Here is a 19,673-nt window from a genome sequence, read left to right on the forward strand (position 1 = left end):
GCACCGGCCAGTGAGCTTGAGCGTGACCGTGGCTGATCCTTATCCTGACCACCTGTTGCATTTTGCATTGTGTTTTCTGCAGAGGCATGCTCTGATAAGAGCATGGAAACAATCCGCAACCCGCTGCAGAAAACAAAAAATGTAATCACAACTCTAACTTTCAAGAAGTTGAATTGTCTCTCGACAGACTGATTTTCCAGGATGTCAATGAAAACTCTCCCACTGGTTTTCATGAACCTTGGAGGGGAGATGCTTGACATACTGGACCATCCCCTGCAAGCTCACAGAACTTCTGAGGGCAAGTCTGAAAAAGGTAAGTTGAAAACTTGCTTCTACCAGTCTTTCCAGTCATGTTACTATCATACAGTGTGCAAAACATTTTAAATATAAGCATTTGTTTGTACTTTGAAATGTTTAACATTGTTTCCTGTCTTTGTTTTTTTTTTTTTTTTTTTTTTGGAAAGCTGCAGAAGTGTGATCTGAAAATGACAGAAAAGAGGTACAGGCAATATGCTAAAGCAGGTGTTCACTAATCTTAGGTTGGGAGTCTGTAAAATTATGAAGTGCACACCTGCATGTGGGCATGGAATTCTCCAGAGCTTCCCAGATTGCCACTGGAATTCTGTTACACTCCATGTCGATATCACAGCGCTGGTGGATGTTTCTACATTCTCAAGAAGGTTAAGCCCGTGCTGGAAAATAATGGTGGCCGCAAAAAATACAATATTGCTGTTTTGGGCACAATTTGAACATTTTCAGCGAGGGGTGTATTCACTTTTGTTGCCATTGGTTTAGACATTAATGGCTCTGTGTTGAGTTATTTTGAGGGAAGACTACATTTTCACTGTTGTACATACTGTACATTAACTACAGTGTAGCTACCTAAGTGTAATTCTTTCAGTGTTGTACCATTATTTCCAAAAATGTGACAGGTGAACTCCCGTTTGTGACATACTGTACTATATAGGATCAACCACGATGTGTTTCTGTCCCTTCCCGTGACAGTGATGAATGACATTGTCGGGACCATGTTCAGTGAAGCCTTCAAGGATGAACTTTTGAAACCGCAGCTGCTGTATTCACACAGGACTATGAAAGTCGTACTAACTCGCTTGGCGCACGTCTCGATCATGAAACTGAACACGGTCAGCATGGAGAAGGTAACAATCACATCGGAAACCGTTCTCAGTATGGAACACCAATGTAGGCTACTGTAACAATGATGAACATATTCAATGAATGCTTCTCTGACAGTGCCAATCAAAACTGATCATGAGAACAAATTAGCAACATAAAATTGGCAAAATCGTGCACATTTCCTCTGTTTAACGTATGTTTTGTCTGTTTTCAAACAGCTCTACGAGCTGATGATCATGGCCTTCAAGTATCAAGTCTTCCACTGTCCGCGCCCTAATGACCTGCTGCTCATCTCATACAATCATATCGACACCATCAGGGAATTTGTGAAAGACACTCCTGGCATTAAGAACAAAGTGGATGAAACTCATCGAAAGATCATTGAGGTCGACCTGAGCCAGTCTGTTCAGAGTTCAGTGAACCCCCCGTTATAAAGATATGGTCACAATATGTTCACAATAGCTGTAAACCCAGAATCTATTGATGGTGGCCTCAGTATTGCATCTCTGCTTTTTGCTGATGATGTGTTTCTGTTGGCTTCATCAAGCCGTGACCTCCAACTCTCACTGGAGCAGTTTGCAGCCGAGTGTGAAGCGGCTGGGATGAGAATCAACACCTCCAAATCTGAGACCATGGTCCTCAGTCGGAAAAGGGTGGCGTGCCCTCTCCAGGTCGGGGATGAGATCCTGCCCCAAGTGGAGGAGTTCAAGTATCTTGGGGTCTTGTTCACGAGTGAGGGGAGAATGGAACGGGAGATTAATAGGCGGATCGGTGCAGCGTCTGCAGTGATGTGGACGTTGTATCGATCCGTTGTGGTAAAGAAGGAGCTAAGCCGAAAGGCGAAGCTCTCGATTTACCGGTCGATCTACGTTACTACCCTCACCTTTGGTCACGAGCTGTGGGTCGTGACCGAAAGAACAAGATCCAGGATACAAGCGGCCAGAATGAGTTTCCTCCACAGGGTGTCCGGGCTCTCCCTTAGAGATAGGGTGAGAAACTCTGTCATCCGGGAGGATCTCAGAGTAGAGCCGCTGCTTCTTCACATTGTGAGGAGCCAGATGAGGTGGCTGGGGGATCTGATTCGGATGCCTCCCGGACGCCTCCCCAGTGAGGTGTTCCGGGCACGTCTCACCGGGAGGAGACCCCGGGGACGACCCAGGACACGCTGGAGAGACTACGTCTTTCGGCTAGCCTGGGAACGCCTCGGGATCCCCCCGGAAGAGCTCGATGAAGTGGCTGGGGAGAGGGAAGTCTGGGCGTCCCTGCTAAAGCTACATTTAAACACAAAATATATTGACATATTGACACTGCAAGAGCAATGGAGAAAAGAATGGCAAAATATCAAGGTTAAAAACACATATAGTACAATAAATGAGGTGTTTGCATCCTGGAGAGACTTCCTGCACTATCCATTTTCTTAATTACTAAAAATAAATAGAAAAATAAATAAAATAATAATAATAAATAAATAAAATATATAATATGCAAGCGGGACGGTGGCCGACTGGTTAGAGCGTCAGCCTCACAGTTCTGAGGACCGGGGTTCAATCCCCGCCCGTGACCCTAGTGAGGAGAAGCCGCTCGGAAAATGGATGGATGGATGGATGGATGGGTATATTATGTCGTAATAATTTTTAAAAAACACGAAATAGCAGGTCCGCAAATAGTGAACCCCGATATAGCTGGCATTTACTGTAGGTATAGTACAGTGGAACAACAACAATTATTTGTCTCATGTCGTTTATCTGTGCAATGTGTTTTCTTCTTTCTTTTATTTCTGTGCAGGGCAAAAAGAAAAAGTGATGCAGTGGAGCCACCACTTTAAATGATCTGACCAGTAAATACAGTTATGTCTCAGTATTTTTATTTGATACAAATCTGCCCAAAGCCTACGAGGTGGCGACGATGAGGGACGAATCAAGCCGGCAGCTAGCGAAGTCGAAATATAATTCTTTAATGCCTCTTGCTCAGGCTTTGAAATCTGATACAGGTAGTGGAGCCTCGGGAATCAACTCTATGGAACAGTCGTATGGACGATGCGGAGGCAAAGACTGGGCGCGATCCTTACTGAACACGAGTTGCAAATCATGGTACTCAGCCGGTACTTTAGCCAAATCGATGTGCTCGTCTTGAACATGGGGGTGGTAGTCAACATGGCAGACTGCAGACAATGAGAATGACAAAATAGTCTCCAATTCACAATCTGTAGTTGATCCCAATTAATATCTGGATAATGACGTTTTAACCACGTTAATTCCAGCACAACTGGAGCAGATTGACAGGGCATTACAAAAAATCGCCGCGATTCGATGTGGTTACCCAAGAACTTTAAACACAGTGATATGTGTTGTAACCGCCAGGAGACGCCCATCCAAATCAAGAACTTTTCTCGGTTTGCTAAGTCTGTACAGTGGACAATTTAGAGTCTCTGTCACACAGGAGTCCACAAAACACTCATCAGCTCCGGAGTCAATTACCGCGGAAACCTTCACACTGCCCCTAAATCCCGATACTTCGCCCGGCAATTGAAGTCTCTTCTTGTTCGATTCAGTTCTCAATTCACCGGGTACCAAGTCTTCATCAAAATACGATGAGACGTTCTTTCCGGAGGCAGAAGGCGCTGTCACCACCACCTGGTCGCTCTGCTTGGAACGCGTAGCGTCACTTCCCCGTGAAGGTCTCGCCATGCAGGTGGATACCTTGTGTCCCGGTTGGCCGCAGTACAGACAGTTGCTGAATCAACCTCACCAGACTCAATCAAACCCACACTCCTATTAACATCTACCCCATGCTTAGAAACAATTCTATTCTATTCTATAATTCTATAACAATTCTAACAATTCTTAAATACATTTGAAACTCTTAAAAATATAGAAAGGCACAGCAGTACTGTACACTGTACACAATATGTGAAATGTATTCCTTGTAATATGTGTTTCAACACATTTTTTCCCCCTTCATAGTCTTAATGCTTTAGGATAGTAGTCCTCCAGAGCCCGCTGCCCCCAGCCAATTCCCCCTCCCTTACAAAGAACCTCACGTTTTTGTAAAGGCAGAATTTTTGGTGGCTTTGGCCAGATTTGTATCAAATAAAAATACTGAGACATACTTACTGGTTAAACTGGTGGCTGCACTGCCCCACTTTCTCTTTTGTAATCAAAGCGTAGTTATGCTCGTTAGCGTAGCAGACGCAGTTTGATTAAGTGATGTTCAAGTGATGAACTCTGTGCGTTCGATATAATGGGGATTACTGTATTTTGCACAGTAGAAGCGCTATTTTATTTGGATGCTGTTTTTGGGTGGCTGGAACGGAATTTCAATGGGAAAAGATGACTTGAGAGACGAGAGTTTTGTGACGACATGGTACAAAAGGAATTGTTTTCATGGCAGCGGCGGCTGGGGAAGTTCGTCCGAGACGTCCACGGGTCCATCTCTTATGATTTAGGCTGGATTTACACATTTACACAAATTTCAGATTTGTTTCTCGCAATTAGATTTTGCGTCATGGCACCGTAAAGACAAATGAAGACAGGAGCTCGAGTGTCAGGACGCTTTCCCCAAAGTTGACCACCAAATCTGTCAGGCCGCCAGACGCTGATCCCCCACGGCCGCAGGTTGCATCAGGTCTTCTGCTGTGGAAAGTTGTCTTCAATTGCACCACAAGTCGTTTCGTGCGCTGCTGCTGACAAATGTGTCGTGTTGATCATTCGAACTGCAAGTCACAATGTGCCTCACGTGTGAAAAGTCATCACCCCGATACCGCTAATTACTTTGCAGAATGACAAACATGATTTTTGGCAGGAAAAAAATTGTTGGTAATACATTGTTTTCACGGATGAACATATTTCTGTAGGGTTGGCATTTGCAACACACGTTTGAGGGAGCACACACAGAATAGAATAGAATTCATCAAATACATTCGTAAAAACATTCATCGAGAGGAAAAAAAGCAAAAACGAAGCAATTCGTAGAATATGTATATAGATTTATTAAAACATTTGAAATATATTTAAAGTGATCCGGCCGCTTCCTCCGCCTCCAGTGCTTCAAGCTGCCTGTACAAGGCCGCCGTCAGGTCCACCTCGGGCCCCACATCCAGGCTCAGTGCGGAGCCCCCAAAGTCTGTGTCCCCCAATAAAATACTGGACACGAGGTCCTCGTCGGACCCCGTTGAGGGCACCGGGGCCGGTACCGCGAGCTGTGGCGCAGGCGCTGCAAACACAAATAAAAACAGAGGTCATTTCTGAGACGCGAGTGATGAAACGACTTTCAAAATAATCTCATGATTGCCACTGCAATATTCTGCCTTTCCTCAGGTTGTATAATGCTCAGTTTTCTTGGAAACAGACGTAGTAACTGAAAGTAGTCGTCAAGATTTCAGTCCACTTTTCAATTGAAGGCGAAATTATGGACAGAAGTTCCAAGGAATATTCGGGCCATAATGAAAATTGAAGCTGCTGTGATCATAGAATACTGTGTACACCTGCACTGCATCATACTGACAGATGTTTCTAATATTGTGGCGACCCCATTTACCGGGAGATAGATGAAGGACAGTAGCAAAATATTCGTTATATATTATACATCTCCACAATCGCAATACATGGAAGACATTGTCGATGCAATTCTATTGAATTGAATTTGTTTTATTAGGAACTAAAACCAGAAGGCCAATTCTGACCTAAAATCATTTCAAGTGTTCATCATCTCATTTCTTGGGGCTCAATTTTGGCTTTCCATCTGCTTTGATAAAATCCAATTAAAAAAAAAACGACACAATTTTCATATGGAATTTCACTCTTTCAATGGAACGACTGAAATTAAATACTAATTCACTGAGATGCACCTCAACATTATTTTTGTAAAAGCAGAATTTCAGAGCGACGGAGTAGGCTTTGGGCAGATTTATACAACTAAAAATACTTGGATATATTCTACTTACCGGTCAGATGATTTACGGTGGTGGCTGCACTGCCCCACTTTCTCTTTTGCTTTTTGCCCTAAACAAAAACAAAACAAAAAAGCATGGAGTCATCGCACACAAAAGCATTTGAGAAATTATTCTTGACTGTATAAGAACTAAATGACTCTGGGACTCACGTAGTTGTCTCTGTAGGTCCAGTCCGGGTACCTGGTGGCGTGGATCCGGCTGAGCCGCTCAGATTCTTGGAAGTATCTGAGCTGCTGAGCCGGCGTCAGCGACTTCCACTGTGGACATCACCAAAGTGTCAGCGCACACATGCAGAACAAGCAGCAGACAAGCCACGAGGACGTTTGTCGCAAACACAACTCACCATTTGCCCCAGGACCTTGTTGACAGCGGCGCTGTCTTGCCGTGGCGCAGCGGCCTTCACGAAAGGCCGCTGCTCCTTCATGAAAATCATGAATGCGTTCGGGGGTTTTTTGACGTAAGGCGTGTCCCCGCATTTCCTCCTCTTTGTGCTAATGGGAAAACAAAGCATCAGCATGTCGCCTCTGTGTGCATGTGCCAGGAAAGACATTTTACAGAGAATACTTACTTTGAATTCGCTGGCGAAGGTCGCGGAGGATGGCGAACTGGGCCCGGCACCAGCTCGGAAAAGGTCTGTCTTAATCTACAAACACGTCAAAACACGCGTGTTGAACAACAGGAAGTGTGCGAAGATGCAAACATTCAAGGATTCATACACATTTGACACATTATATGGCACAAACAAGTTGGATACAGTTGTGTGTGTTACTTACATCACTCCAACAGGTAGGAGGCTGATGCTCACCACCGACGGTGCACCGCTGACCTGCAAAAAAAATTGTTATTAACGTACTTTTTATTACTACTCTGTTGTAACAAGTAACGAAAATTCCTCAACAGCAGAATAAGAAGCACCATTAAACATGATTTAAGATAGGATAATATTGTATCCCCAATGAGCAAATGTCGGTGTAACAGGAGCACACAGTACATTATTTAGCAAATAATAAAAATACATATTCAGAAACGAAGCTTTATTCAATTACTTTCTTAAACCTAAGTGGCTTGCGACCCACAACCCCCCCCCCCCCCCCTCCCAGAGAAAAAAACGGGCACTTGTGTCTATGGATTAAGATCAATTATTACAGTATGGAATCACATTTTTGCTGCATATCCCAAAAATTTCCATGAGCGCATTTGAGATTTATGTATGAATCGTCTCCTACCTGCTCTCGTTGGTTGAGCATCTTGCCCAAGTCCGCGCTCACCACTTGCCAAATGGTTTCCCACTCTCGGTCATCCATCATTACTCTCGGAATGGGCTTTTCTTGGTCACTTGGTATTTCTGTCCTTCCCATTATTAGGACCGCCCAAAATAAGTCAATCCGCCAATCACACGGCGAAGACTGGGGTGCTCTTTGTGACGTCACGTGTCAAGTTCAAAGAGCGGCGACGGCTAAGCTAACGAGCGAGCTAGCTAACTGACGCCCAATTTGACCGACATTTTGTCCATTCCACCCCGACGAAAATAATAAAAACGCCTCTTTTGACCTTCAGAGACCATCACAATATGGTGAGTCTTCTCGAAGGGGCTTGCCATGTGGCCGCCATTTTAAGAGCCACAATGTTCAAAACGAGTGACCAAAACTTGTGCAAAGCAACAGTCAGAGCGATTTTAGCTTGGAAAAAAAGACAATTATATCCATGACTCTCCGTTAATGTCCTGTTGTGGGTGGTCGTTTTTGCCAGACACAACATAAATTGGTTCAATTCATCGAACAGCCGTAATACATTCAGACATATTGTGAAATTGAAACAAATGCCAAATGGCGGTACATTTCTTGTATTTACCTCAGTTTTCTCAACTATTTAGCTGGCCGCCATTTCACAATATTTTGCTCTTAACGGGACAAACCACAGCAAAAATGAATCAGAGTGACTGATTAAGTATACGCAGAAGGTGGCGAGAGAAGCCAAATACTGTACTCAAGTCAGAATAATGTGACTCGTCTAAGTAAAAAGTAGTCCTCCAAATAATTACTTGAGTAAGAAAGTACTCCCTGAAAAAACACCAAGTGAGAACGAAGTGAGTAACTTCAAAAAAAATTTTTTAATCAGAGCATGAACGTCAAATAAAATCGAAATAGATATCATAACATTTCGTCATTTTGCTGATTTGTGCTTGTATTTAACCCGATGGATTGTATTTTTTCACTAAAATAACAAACAAATTAATTGCATGATGATTTCAGAAAAGGGTTGCTGTCTAGCCCTGACTAACTCTTGGTTAAAATTACAAAGTCTTTGTTTGTCGAGGTCATCGTCAATTTGGAGTTTAGTTTTTCTCCACTTACGTTCTGCTTTCCTACACTTTGATTTAGAGGTCTTGTAACATCATTGTGCTACTCCACTGGTGTTCTCGGTCGCCTCAAGATTGTCACAGTTTTAATAGCAGCGACATCATTCATGACATTTAAGAATTTACAGGTGAAATTATCCAAAAGTCCATCAACTGTCTCAGGATTCACAGTTTGTGGCACAGCAATGGTGTCCATAAACTTAGTGGCGGTACTCTCCTTTATGTACCTTTTCTTAATAGACAGAGGTTGTCTGAACTTTTGGAAGAATCTGTAATTCAAAGAAGACACATAAATGGTCAGAAATAGCCAAATCCTTCATGTCAATTGATATAATTTCAACATCCTAAGAGCTGACCAGGTCTAAGATGTGACCTTGAGTGTGGGTTGGACTCTTAATATGTTGAGAGAGGTCAAATGTGTCTAGTATAGCAGAGAGTTCTTTTCATGTTTATTACGTTATTGTGAACATGAATATTAAAGTCTCCCATTATGACAAAATAGTCAGTACAAATAACTGATAGCAGTTCTGAAAGGTCCTCCATAAATTTTCTTTTGTATCTTGGAGGCCTATAAATGATTAAAGCAATCACCTTTGGGTCACGTTTAACGAAAAAAACAGACATTCAAAAGAGCTAAAAATCACCCGGTATAATTTCTTTACACTGAAATCATAAAAAATATCATTTTATTTGATCAAGATTGTATTTATTATGTTTTGGGTGAATTAATATTGTTCGGCAAAATATGAATTTGAAAATTCATACTGAATTTTATTTGACGTTCATGCTCTGATTTAAAAAAAAATCACAAGTGACTCACTACTTACTCATGAGGTGTTTTTTCACGGAGTACTTTCTTACTCTTACTCAAGTAATTCTTTGGAGGACTACTTTTTACTGAGACGAATCCCATTATTCTGACTTGAGTACAGTATTTGGCTTCTCTCGCCACCTCTGCGTATACTTAATCAGTCACTCTGATTCATTTTTGCTGTGGTTTGTACCGTTAACAGCAAAATATTGTGAAATGGCGGCCAGCTAAATACTTGAGAAAACTTGGAAACCTGAGGTAAATACAAAAAATGTACCGCCATTTGGCATTTGTTTCAATTTTACAAAATGTCTGAATGTATTACGGCTGTTAGATGAATTGAACCAATTTGTGTTGGGTCTGGCAAAAACGACCACCCATAACAGGACATTAACGGAGTGTCATGGATATAATTGTCTTTTTTTCCAAGCTAAAATCGCTTTGACTGTTGTTTTGAACATTGTGGCTCCTAAAATGACGGCCACATTGCAAGCCCCTTCGAGAAGACTCACCATATTGTGATGGTCTCTGAAGGTCAAAAGAGGCGTTTTTATTATTTTCGTCGGGGTGGAATGGACAAAATGTCGGTCAAATTGGGCGTCAGTTAGCTAGCTCGCTCGTTAGCTTAGCCGTCGCCGCTCTTTGAACTTGACGCGTGACGTCACAAAGAGCACCCCAGTCTTCGCCGTGTGATTGGCGGATTGACTTATTCTGGGCGGTCCTAATAATGGGAAGGACAGAAATACCAAGTGACCAAGAAAAGCCCATTCCGAGAGTAATGATGGATGACCGAGAGTGGGAAACCATTTGGCAAGTGGTGAGCGCGGACTCGGGCAAGATGCTCAACCAACGAGAGCAGGTAGGAGACGATTCATACATAAATCTCAAATGCGCTCATGGAAATTTTTGGGATATGCAGCAAAAATGTGATTCCATACTGTAATAATTGATCTTAATCCATAGACACAAGTGCCCGTTTTTTTCTCTGGGAGGAAGGGGGGGGGGGGGGGGGGGGGGGGTTTGTGGGTCGCAAGCCACTTAGGTTTAAGAAAGTCATTGAATAAAGCTTCGTTTCTGAATATGTATTTTTATTATTTGCTAAATAATGTACTGTGTGCTCCTGTTACACCGACATTTGCTCATTGGGGATACAATATTATCCTATCTTAAATCATGTTTAATGGTGCTTCTTATTCTGCTGTTGAGGAATTTTCGTTACTTGTTACAACAGAGTAGTAATAAAAAGTACGTTAATAACAATTTTTTTTGCAGGTCAGCGGTGCACCGTCGGTGGTGAGCATCAGCCTCCTACCTGTTGGAGTGATGTAAGTAACACACACAACTGTATCCAACTTGTTGGTGCCATATAATGTGTCAAATGTGTATGAATCCTTGAATGTTTGCATCTTCGCACACTTCCTGTTGTTCAACACGCGTGTTTTGACGTGTTTGTAGATTAAGACAGACCTTTTCCGAGCTGGTGCCGGGCCCAGTTCGCCATCCTCCGCGACCTTCGCCAGCGAATTCAAAGTAAGTATTCTCTGTAAAATGTCTTTCCTGGCACATGCACACAGAGGCGACATGCTGATGCTTTGTTTTCCCATTAGCACAAAGAGGAGGAAATGCGGGGACACGCCTTACGTCAAAAAACCCCCGAACGCATTCATGATTTTCATGAAGGAGCAGCGGCCTTTCGTGAAGGCCGCTGCGCCACGGCAAGACAGCGCCGCTGTCAACAAGGTCCTGGGGCAAATGGTGAGTTGTGTTTGCGACAAACGTCCTCGTCGCTTGTCTGGTGTTGTTCTGCATGTGTGCGCTGACACTTTGGTGATGTCCACAGTGGAAGTCGCTGACGCCGGCTCAGCAGCTCAGATACTTCCAAGAATCTGAGCGGCTCAGCCGGATCCACGCCACCAGGTACCCGGACTGGACCTACAGAGACAACTACGTGAGTCCCAGAGTCATTTAGTTCTTATACAGTCAAGAATAATTTCTCAAATGCTTTTGTGTGCGATGACTCCATGCTTTTTTGTTTTGTTTTTGTTTAGGGCAAAAAGCAAAAGAGAAAGTGGGGCAGTGCAGCCACCACCGTAAATCATCTGACCGGTAAGTAGAATATATCCAAGTATTTTTAGTTGTATAAATCTGCCCAAAGCCTACTCCGTCGCTCTGAAATTCTGCTTTTACAAAAATAATGTTGAGGTGCATCTCAGTGAATTAGTATTTAATTTCAGTCGTTCCATTGAAAGAGTGAAATTCCATATGAAAATTGTGTCGTTTTTTTTTTAATTGGATTTTATCAAAGCAGATGGAAAGCCAAAATTGAGCCCCAAGAAATGAGATGATGAACACTTGAAATGATTTTAGGTCAGAATTGGCCTTCTGGTTTTAGTTCCTAATAAAACAAATTCAATTCAATAGAATTGCATCGAAAATGTCTTCCATGTATTGCGATTGTGGAGATGTATAATATATAACGAATATTTTGCTACTGTCCTTCATCTATCTCCCGGTAAATGGGGTCGCCACAATATTAGAAACATCTGTCAGTATGATGCAGTGCAGGTGTACACAGTATTCTATGATCACAGCAGCTTCAATTTTCATTATGGCCCGAATATTCCTTGGAACTTCTGTCCATAATTTCGCCTTCAATTGAAAAGTGGACTGAAATCTTGACGACTACTTTCAGTTACTACGTCTGTTTCCAAGCAAACTGAGCATTATACAACCTGAGGAAAGGCAGAATATTGCAGTGGCAATCATGAGATTATTTTGAAAGTCGTTTCATCACTCGCGTCTCAGAAATGACCTCTGTTTTTATTTGTGTTTGCAGCGCCTGCGCCACAGCTCGCGGTACCGGCCCCGGTGCCCTCAACGGGGTCCGACGAGGACCTCGTGTCCAGTATTTTATTGGGGGACACAGACTTTGGGGGCTCCGCACTGAGCCTGGATGTGGGGCCCGAGGTGGACCTGACGGCGGCCTTGTACAGGCAGCTTGAAGCACTGGAGGCGGAGGAAGCGGCCGGATCACTTTAAATATATTTCAAATGTTTTAATAAATCTATATACATATTCTACGAATTGCTTCGTTTTTGCTTTTTTTCCTCTCGATGAATGTTTTTACGAATGTATTTGATGAATTCTATTCTATTCTGTGTGTGCTCCCTCAAACGTGTGTTGCAAATGCCAACCCTACAGAAATATGTTCATCCGTGAAAACAATGTATTACCAACAATTTTTTTCCTGCCAAAAATCATGTTTGTCATTCTGCAAAGTAATTAGCGGTATCGGGGTGATGACTTTTCACACGTGAGGCACATTGTGACTTGCAGTTCGAATGATCAACACGACACATTTGTCAGCAGCAGCGCACGAAACGACTTGTGGTGCAATTGAAGACAACTTTCCACAGCAGAAGACCTGATGCAACCTGCGGCCGTGGGGGATCAGCGTCTGGCGGCCTGACAGATTTGGTGGTCAACTTTGGGGAAAGCGTCCTGACACTCGAGCTCCTGTCTTCATTTGTCTTTACGGTGCCATGACGCAAAATCTAATTGCGAGAAACAAATCTGAAATTTGTGTAAATGTGTAAATCCAGCCTAAATCATAAGAGATGGACCCGTGACCAGTATTGCATATCGCAGGTGTCAAAAGCATCCCTTTTCAGGACGCCCCCCGCGTCCCACCCCCAAAAAAGGCCTGTTTGTTGCACCTTTAACATTGCATGTCAAAGAGAACAAACCATCACCACTTTAGATTGTTCAATAATTTGTAAAAAAAAAACAAAAAAAAATCATTGTATAAAAACAATCAAAGACTGGTTTCATAAATTGTGATTCGCTTCCATCACTTGAACATCACTTAATCAAACTGCGTCTGCTACGCTAACGAGCATAACTACGCTTTGATTACAAAAGAGAAAGTGGGGCAGTGCAGCCACCAGTTTAACCAGTAAGTATGTCTCAGTATTTTTATTTGATACAAATCTGGCCAAAGCCACCAAAAATTCTGCCTTTACAAAAACGTGAGGTTCTTTGTAAGGGAGGGGGAATTGGCTGGGGGCAGCGGGCTCTGGAGGAATACTATCCTAAAGCATTAAGACTATGAAGGGGAAAAAAATGTGTTAAAACACATATGACAAGGAATACAATTCACATAGTGTACAGTCCTGCTATGCCTTTCTATATTTTTAAGAGTTTCAAATGTATTTAAGACGATAGAATTGTTTCTAAGCATGTGGTAGATGTTAATCGGAGTGTGGGTTTGATTGAGTCTGGTGAGTTTGATTCTGTCATGGTCTGTGTTTTGGTTTGGGTTGTGTTTAGTTTTGTTCCATGTTTTCCTGTGTTCCATGTTTGTCGTCTGCTCATTAGGTTGTTGTGTCCACCTGTTCTCGTCTACTTTGTGTCGACCAATCAGCTCTCTCCAGCCACTCGTGTCTTGTCCAGGTGTTCCTCGTTGTCTCGTCTATCTGTTTGTATTTCGTTCCCTGGTTTCGTTCAGTTCTTGTCGGTTCATTGTCGTTGTCACATGTCTTTGCCATGTCATAGTCGCCAGTTGTCTTTATCATTGTGGTATGTCATTGTCAGGTGTCATTTTCCTTTTTTGAAGATTAAATATTATTTTGAGACTCCCGCACTCCTGCCTTGCCTCCCTGCTTCCCTGCAATTGGGTCCACCATGTTCTTGCCTTGCGTTACTCGCCCTCGCCCTAACCACGTACGTGACAGATTGAGCAAGAAAAAGATGTACACGTAAACGCAAAAAAAAAAAAAGTTTATCAGTATATTGCTGATTTCACCTACTGCGGATGTTGTCCTGAATTTAATAAACGAGGGATTTCTCTCTTTTAAATTTTTGTCATCTGTTTTCTGCTTATCGTTTAAATGTTAAGAGCAAAATATTGTGCAGGTTCATATCTTACAGCTTCAAAAGCACAAAAAGTGAAATATTGAATATTTTTTTTCACATGTACATTTTTTATGATTATAGCTATTAGCAAAAGGAAACCCCAAATTTATCAGCTCAATAAATTAAAATATTACTTCCCAATCAGGAAACTCACCTTCATATAAGATCAATTACTTTTAACATGGAAATTGTGCAGCAGTTGTCGTTTAAAAAATATTTTCTTTGTGTTTAACAAATAGATATGTACTGAAATTAACCTTTCTACCATCTTCTAATTTATTGAGATGTACTTGTACACATGACGCGGTGATAAAAGCGGTTAGCTAAAACTATTAAGCTAGCAGAAACCTGAGATAAAGGCATGCAAAAAAAAAATTGTTCTTAAAATGTTATTGGTATACTGTACTGCCATTTGACATTTATTTGCATGTAACTAGACTTGAACAAATTGGTTTGGTGTTGGTATGACAATTAAATTCCTTGACTCCGTGAATGTTTGCATCTTCGTCTTGATGCGTGTGTAGAATTGGACAGATTTCTTATGGGCTGGCGCCGGGCGCCTTTCTCCATCCTCCCCCTCGTCCACCACCACCGAAATCATCAAACTCCTCCTCAAAGTAAGGATTCTGCAAAATGTCTTTCCTGGCACGTCCTCACAGAGGCGACATGCGTTTGCTCATGTTTTGTTTTCCCAATAGGAGAAAGAGGAAAACAGGTGTAATGTACACAGAGAATAGAATGAATAAATAACATTTGTAAAAACATTCATAGAGGCAATTCATATATGTACAATTGTAAAACATTTATTTAAAAAAAATAAATTCACCCCTCCTTGAGCCGTCACCTTATCGTGGTGGAGGGGTTTGTGTGTCCCAATGATCCTAGGAGCTAAGTTGTCTGGGGCTTCACGCGGGGCTTGGCGATCCGATCCCCGGCTACAGAAGCTGGCTCTAGGGACGTGGAATGTCACCTCTCTGGCAGGGAAGGAGCCCGAGCTGGTGTGTGAGGTCGAGAAGTTCCGACTAGATATAGTCGGACTCGCCTTCACGCACAGCTTGGGCTCTGGTACCAGTCCTCTCGAGAGGGGTTGGACTCTCTTCCACTCTGGAGTTGCCCACGGTGAGAGGCGCCGAGCAGGTGTGTGTATACTTATTGCTCCCCGGCTCGGCACCTGTACTTTGGGGTTCACCCCGGTGGATGAGAGGGTCGCCTCCCTCTGCCTTCGGGTGGGGGGATGGGTCCTGACTGTTGTTTGTGCCTGTGCACCAAACACCAGTTCAGAGTACCCACCCTTTTTGGAATCCTTGGAGGGGGTGCTGGAGAGCGCTCCCGCTGGGGACTCCATCGTTCTGCTGGGGGACTTCAATGCTCATGTGGGCAATGACAGTGAGACCTGGAAGGGCGTGATTGGGAAGAACGGCCCCCCCGTTCAGAAACCGAGCAGTGTTCTGTTATTGGACTTCTGTGCTCGTCACGGATTGTCCATAATGAACACCATGTTCAAGCATAAGGGTGTTCACACGTGCACTTGGCACCAGGACACCCTAGGTCGCAGTTCGATGATCGACTTTGTAGTCGTGTCATCGCACTTGCGGCCGGATGTCTTGGACACTCGGGTAAAGAGAGGGGCGGAGCTGTCAACTGATCACCACCTGGTGGTGAGTTGGCTCCGATGGTGGGTGAAGATGCCGGTCCGACGTGGCAGGCCCAAACGTATAGTGAGGGTCTGCTGGGAACGTCTGGCGGAATCCCCTGTCAGAAGGAGTTTCAACTCCCACCTTTGACAGAACTTTGCTCATGTTCCGGGGGAGGCGGGGGACATTGAGTCCGAGTGGACCATGTTCCGCGCCTCCATTGCTGAGGCGGCCGACCGGAGTTGTGGCCGTAAGGTGGTCGGTGCCTGTCGTGGCGGCAATCCCCGAACTCGTTGGTGGCTACCAATGGTGAGGGATGCCGTCAAGCTGAAGAAGGAGTCCTATCGGGCCTTTTTGGCCTGTGGGACTCCTGAGGCAGCTGATGGGTCCCGGCTGGCCAAGCGGAATGCAGCTTTGGTGGTCGCTGAAGCAAAAACTCGGGCATGGGAGGAGTTCGGTGAGGCCATGGAGAAAGAATTCCGGACGGCTTCGAGGAAATTCTGGTCCACCATCCGACGTCTCAGGAGAGGAAAGCAGTGCACCATCAACACTGTTGTTGGATTTATCTTACCCAACATTATAAAAAATAGACACAAAAGGAATGAAGACGCTGGTTTCTTTTTCTCATGAGGAGGGCGTATGGGAGATTGTTCAGATTACAGCCTCTCAACACGCTCTAAACAATCTCTCCCGTCGCTCCTGCATTTATTTGAAAATAGGGAGGTTTCTAAGTTTACAAGACATAACGTACTAAGCTACAAGACACAACACACTAAGGGTAGGGTTTCAAGGTGAAAACATGGGACCAACACCTGCCACGTCCCGGCCACGTCCTTCTCTCTGATGATTCCTGCTGAGTATTCTTCTTGAAGGCGAGACATCTTCCTTTGTCAAAATCGTCCATAGTACTCATGCAAGCTAAGCAAATAAATGATAACTTCTACAATATATTTAACAACTGTGTATAGTGGGGATACGGCGCTGCTGACCTCGACTCGGGACGTTGTGAGCCGGTGGGAAGAATACTTCGAAGACCTCCCCAATTCCACCGACACGCCTTCCCATGAGGGAGCAGAGTCTGGGTTTTCTGAGGCGGGTTCTCCTATCTCTGGGATTGAGGTCACCGAGGTGGTTAAAAAGCTCCTCGGTGGCAAGGCCCTGGGGGTGGATGGGAATCACCCAGAGTTCCTTAAAGGCCCTGGATGTTGTGGGGCCGTCCTGGTTGACACGCCTCTGCAACATCGCATGGACATCGGGGACAGTGCCTCTGGATTGGCAGACTGGGGTGGTGGGCCGCCTTTTTAAGAAGGGGGACCGGAGGGTGTGTTCCAACTACAGGGGGATCACACTCCTCAGCCTCCCTGGTAAGGTCTATTCAGGGGTGCTGGAGAGGAGGGTCCGTCGGGAAGTTGAATCCCAGGTTCAGGAGGAGCAGTGTGGTTTTCGTCCGGCCGTGGAACAGTGGACCAGCTCTACACCCTTGGCAGGGTCCTCGAGGGTGTTTTCCCAACCAGTCTACATCTGTTTCGTGGCCTCAGTATTGCATCTCTGCTATTTGCAGATGATGTGGTTATGTTGGTTTCATCAAGCCGTGATCTCCAACTCTCAATGGAGCGGTTCGCAGCAGAGCGTGAAGCGGCTGGGATGACAATCAGCACCTCCAAATCTGAGACCATGGAAAAGGGTGGCGTGCCCTGTCCAGGTCGGGGATGAGATCCTGCCCCAAGTGGAGGAGTTCAAGCATCTTGGGGTCTTGTTCACGAGTGAGGGAAGAATGGAACGGGAGGTCGACAGGCGGATTGGTGCAGCGTCTGCAGTGATGCAGACTTTGTATCGGTCCGTTGTGGAAAAGAAGGAGCAAAGACGAAAGGCGAAGCTCTCAATTTACTGGTCGATCTATGTTCCTATACTCACTATATACTCGAGCTGTGGTTCGTGACGGAAAGAACAAGATCCCGGATACAAGCGGCCGAAATGAGTTTCCTCCGCAGGGTGTCCGGGCTCTCCCTTAGAGATAGGGTGAGAAACTGGGTCATCCGGGAGGATCTCAGAGTAGAGATCCTCCATATCGAGACGAGCCACATGAGGTGGCTGGGGCATCTGATTCAGATGCCTCCCGGACGCCTCCTTGGTGAGGTGTTCAGGACACGTCCCACCGGGAGGAGACCCCGTGGACAACCCAGAACACGCTGGAGAGACTACATCTTTCGGCTGGCCTGGGAACGCCTCGGGATCCCCCCGGAAGTGTTGGATGAAGTGGCTGGGGAGTCCCTGCTGAAGCTACTGCCCACACGACCCGACCTCGGATAAGCGGTAGAAAATGGATGGATGGCACTTTATTGTATAAAAACAATAAAAGAGAATTGATTGGTTTCATAAAGTATAATCCGCTAACATCACTTAACCAAACCCGGAAAACGGGACAGCTGACTACCTGTGTCTGCTATGCTAACGAACATGACTATGGTTTGATTACATGATTGTTTCAAGCCGAACTTGCTCAAATACATTTTTCTTTATGGCTCGTGTCTAATAACAAAACTTAAATGCATGGATCATAATAATACAAATATAATTTGATATATGTAACAAACACAAAGCCTCAAAATCAAATGTCATCTTTGGTGGATCTGTGGTGACATTTTGTGTTAAAAAAAGACATTTAAAGTCCCTACAGTTGCGCTGTCACGTCCCTACAGTTGCACCGCGCTGTCACGGCCGAGCCAATGTAGCGCCCAAGGTGAGATTGTATATGGCGCCCCCCCTCCATCAATGATTCAAATAAGCTTTCAAAAAATTAAAACACCAATAGTATCTGGGCTCTCTAAGGGAGAGCCCAGACACCCCTGCCAAGGAAACTAATTTCGGCCGCTTGTATCCGTATCTTGTTCTTTTTTCAATGTTCAAACTGCATAATGTTGCAATGGCTTATAATTATTTAAAATATACTTTTTAATGGAAAACAAACTGTCTCGTGTTTAATGAACACTCAGACCTACGACATGTTTTAATGTCGGTCATTATAGCGGTAAATATTGTTTTTGTTATGTTTTCTTTAAAGGTGGTACTTGGTGTAAAAAGTTCAGGAACCACTATCACATATTAGGTGAATTCTGAACACCAAAAATCCCTAAATTTTTCTGTGAGTAGCATATGTATAGAGTACATAGGAGGGGGGGGAACAATCTTAGCTGAATTTCTATCGAAGAGGTCTTTCCCTGTGTGGGCATGTTTACTTGTAAGAGATACACAAACACGCAACACCAATTTCAGATTGGAACAAGCGGCACAAATAAAGGCGAACGCTGCTGGTTTTCTTGTGAAATATACTTTAAGTTGAATAACTTTATCTTCGTTACCATTTACTTAAACCATTTTTGTACTTGGGCTAGCAGTAACTCATATTTAAACTATACAGCGACAACTAGAAACATTAAAAACCTATTGTCCATGTATGTTCAATATCCAACATTTACCTGCATTAGCTTGCGCTTTAATGCATTTGAAAAATACGCACAAAAAAACCGCCTTCGCGGGAGAATGCCAAACACTTCCGGATAGAGAAAACGTGACGTGATGACGTTTATTCATACGTCACATACTTCTGGTCAAATAACACAACAGCGCCACCTGCGGGCTAATGGCAGACCTTCAGGGGCTCGCGCGACTGAACTGCACTTTGGTTCCGTTGTAAAAGAAATGCTCTTCATGGCTATTATTTTTCTAAGAGGTCATACAAAAGAGCCATAATCGTCAATAAATATTTGATTAAGTGTGTCAGAAACGGCAATAAATGAATTCAAACTTTCTTGAAATCATGTGTTTAAAATTTTATTTAGATGCGCTACGCTCCAGGAGAGTGGAAAG

The 19,673-nt window shown here is 43.9% G+C and overlaps 1 pseudogene; it reads left to right on the forward strand.

The window, feature by feature from the left end:
• Positions 1-201: 201 nt before the first annotated feature.
• The window catches only part of LOC133395583 (protein OSCP1-like), a 53,203-nt pseudogene continuing 33,731 nt past the window's right edge, over positions 202-19,673 (forward strand).

Source organism: Phycodurus eques, chromosome 20, assembly GCF_024500275.1.
Source record: "Phycodurus eques isolate BA_2022a chromosome 20, UOR_Pequ_1.1, whole genome shotgun sequence".
NCBI lineage: Eukaryota > Metazoa > Chordata > Actinopteri > Syngnathiformes > Syngnathidae > Phycodurus > Phycodurus eques.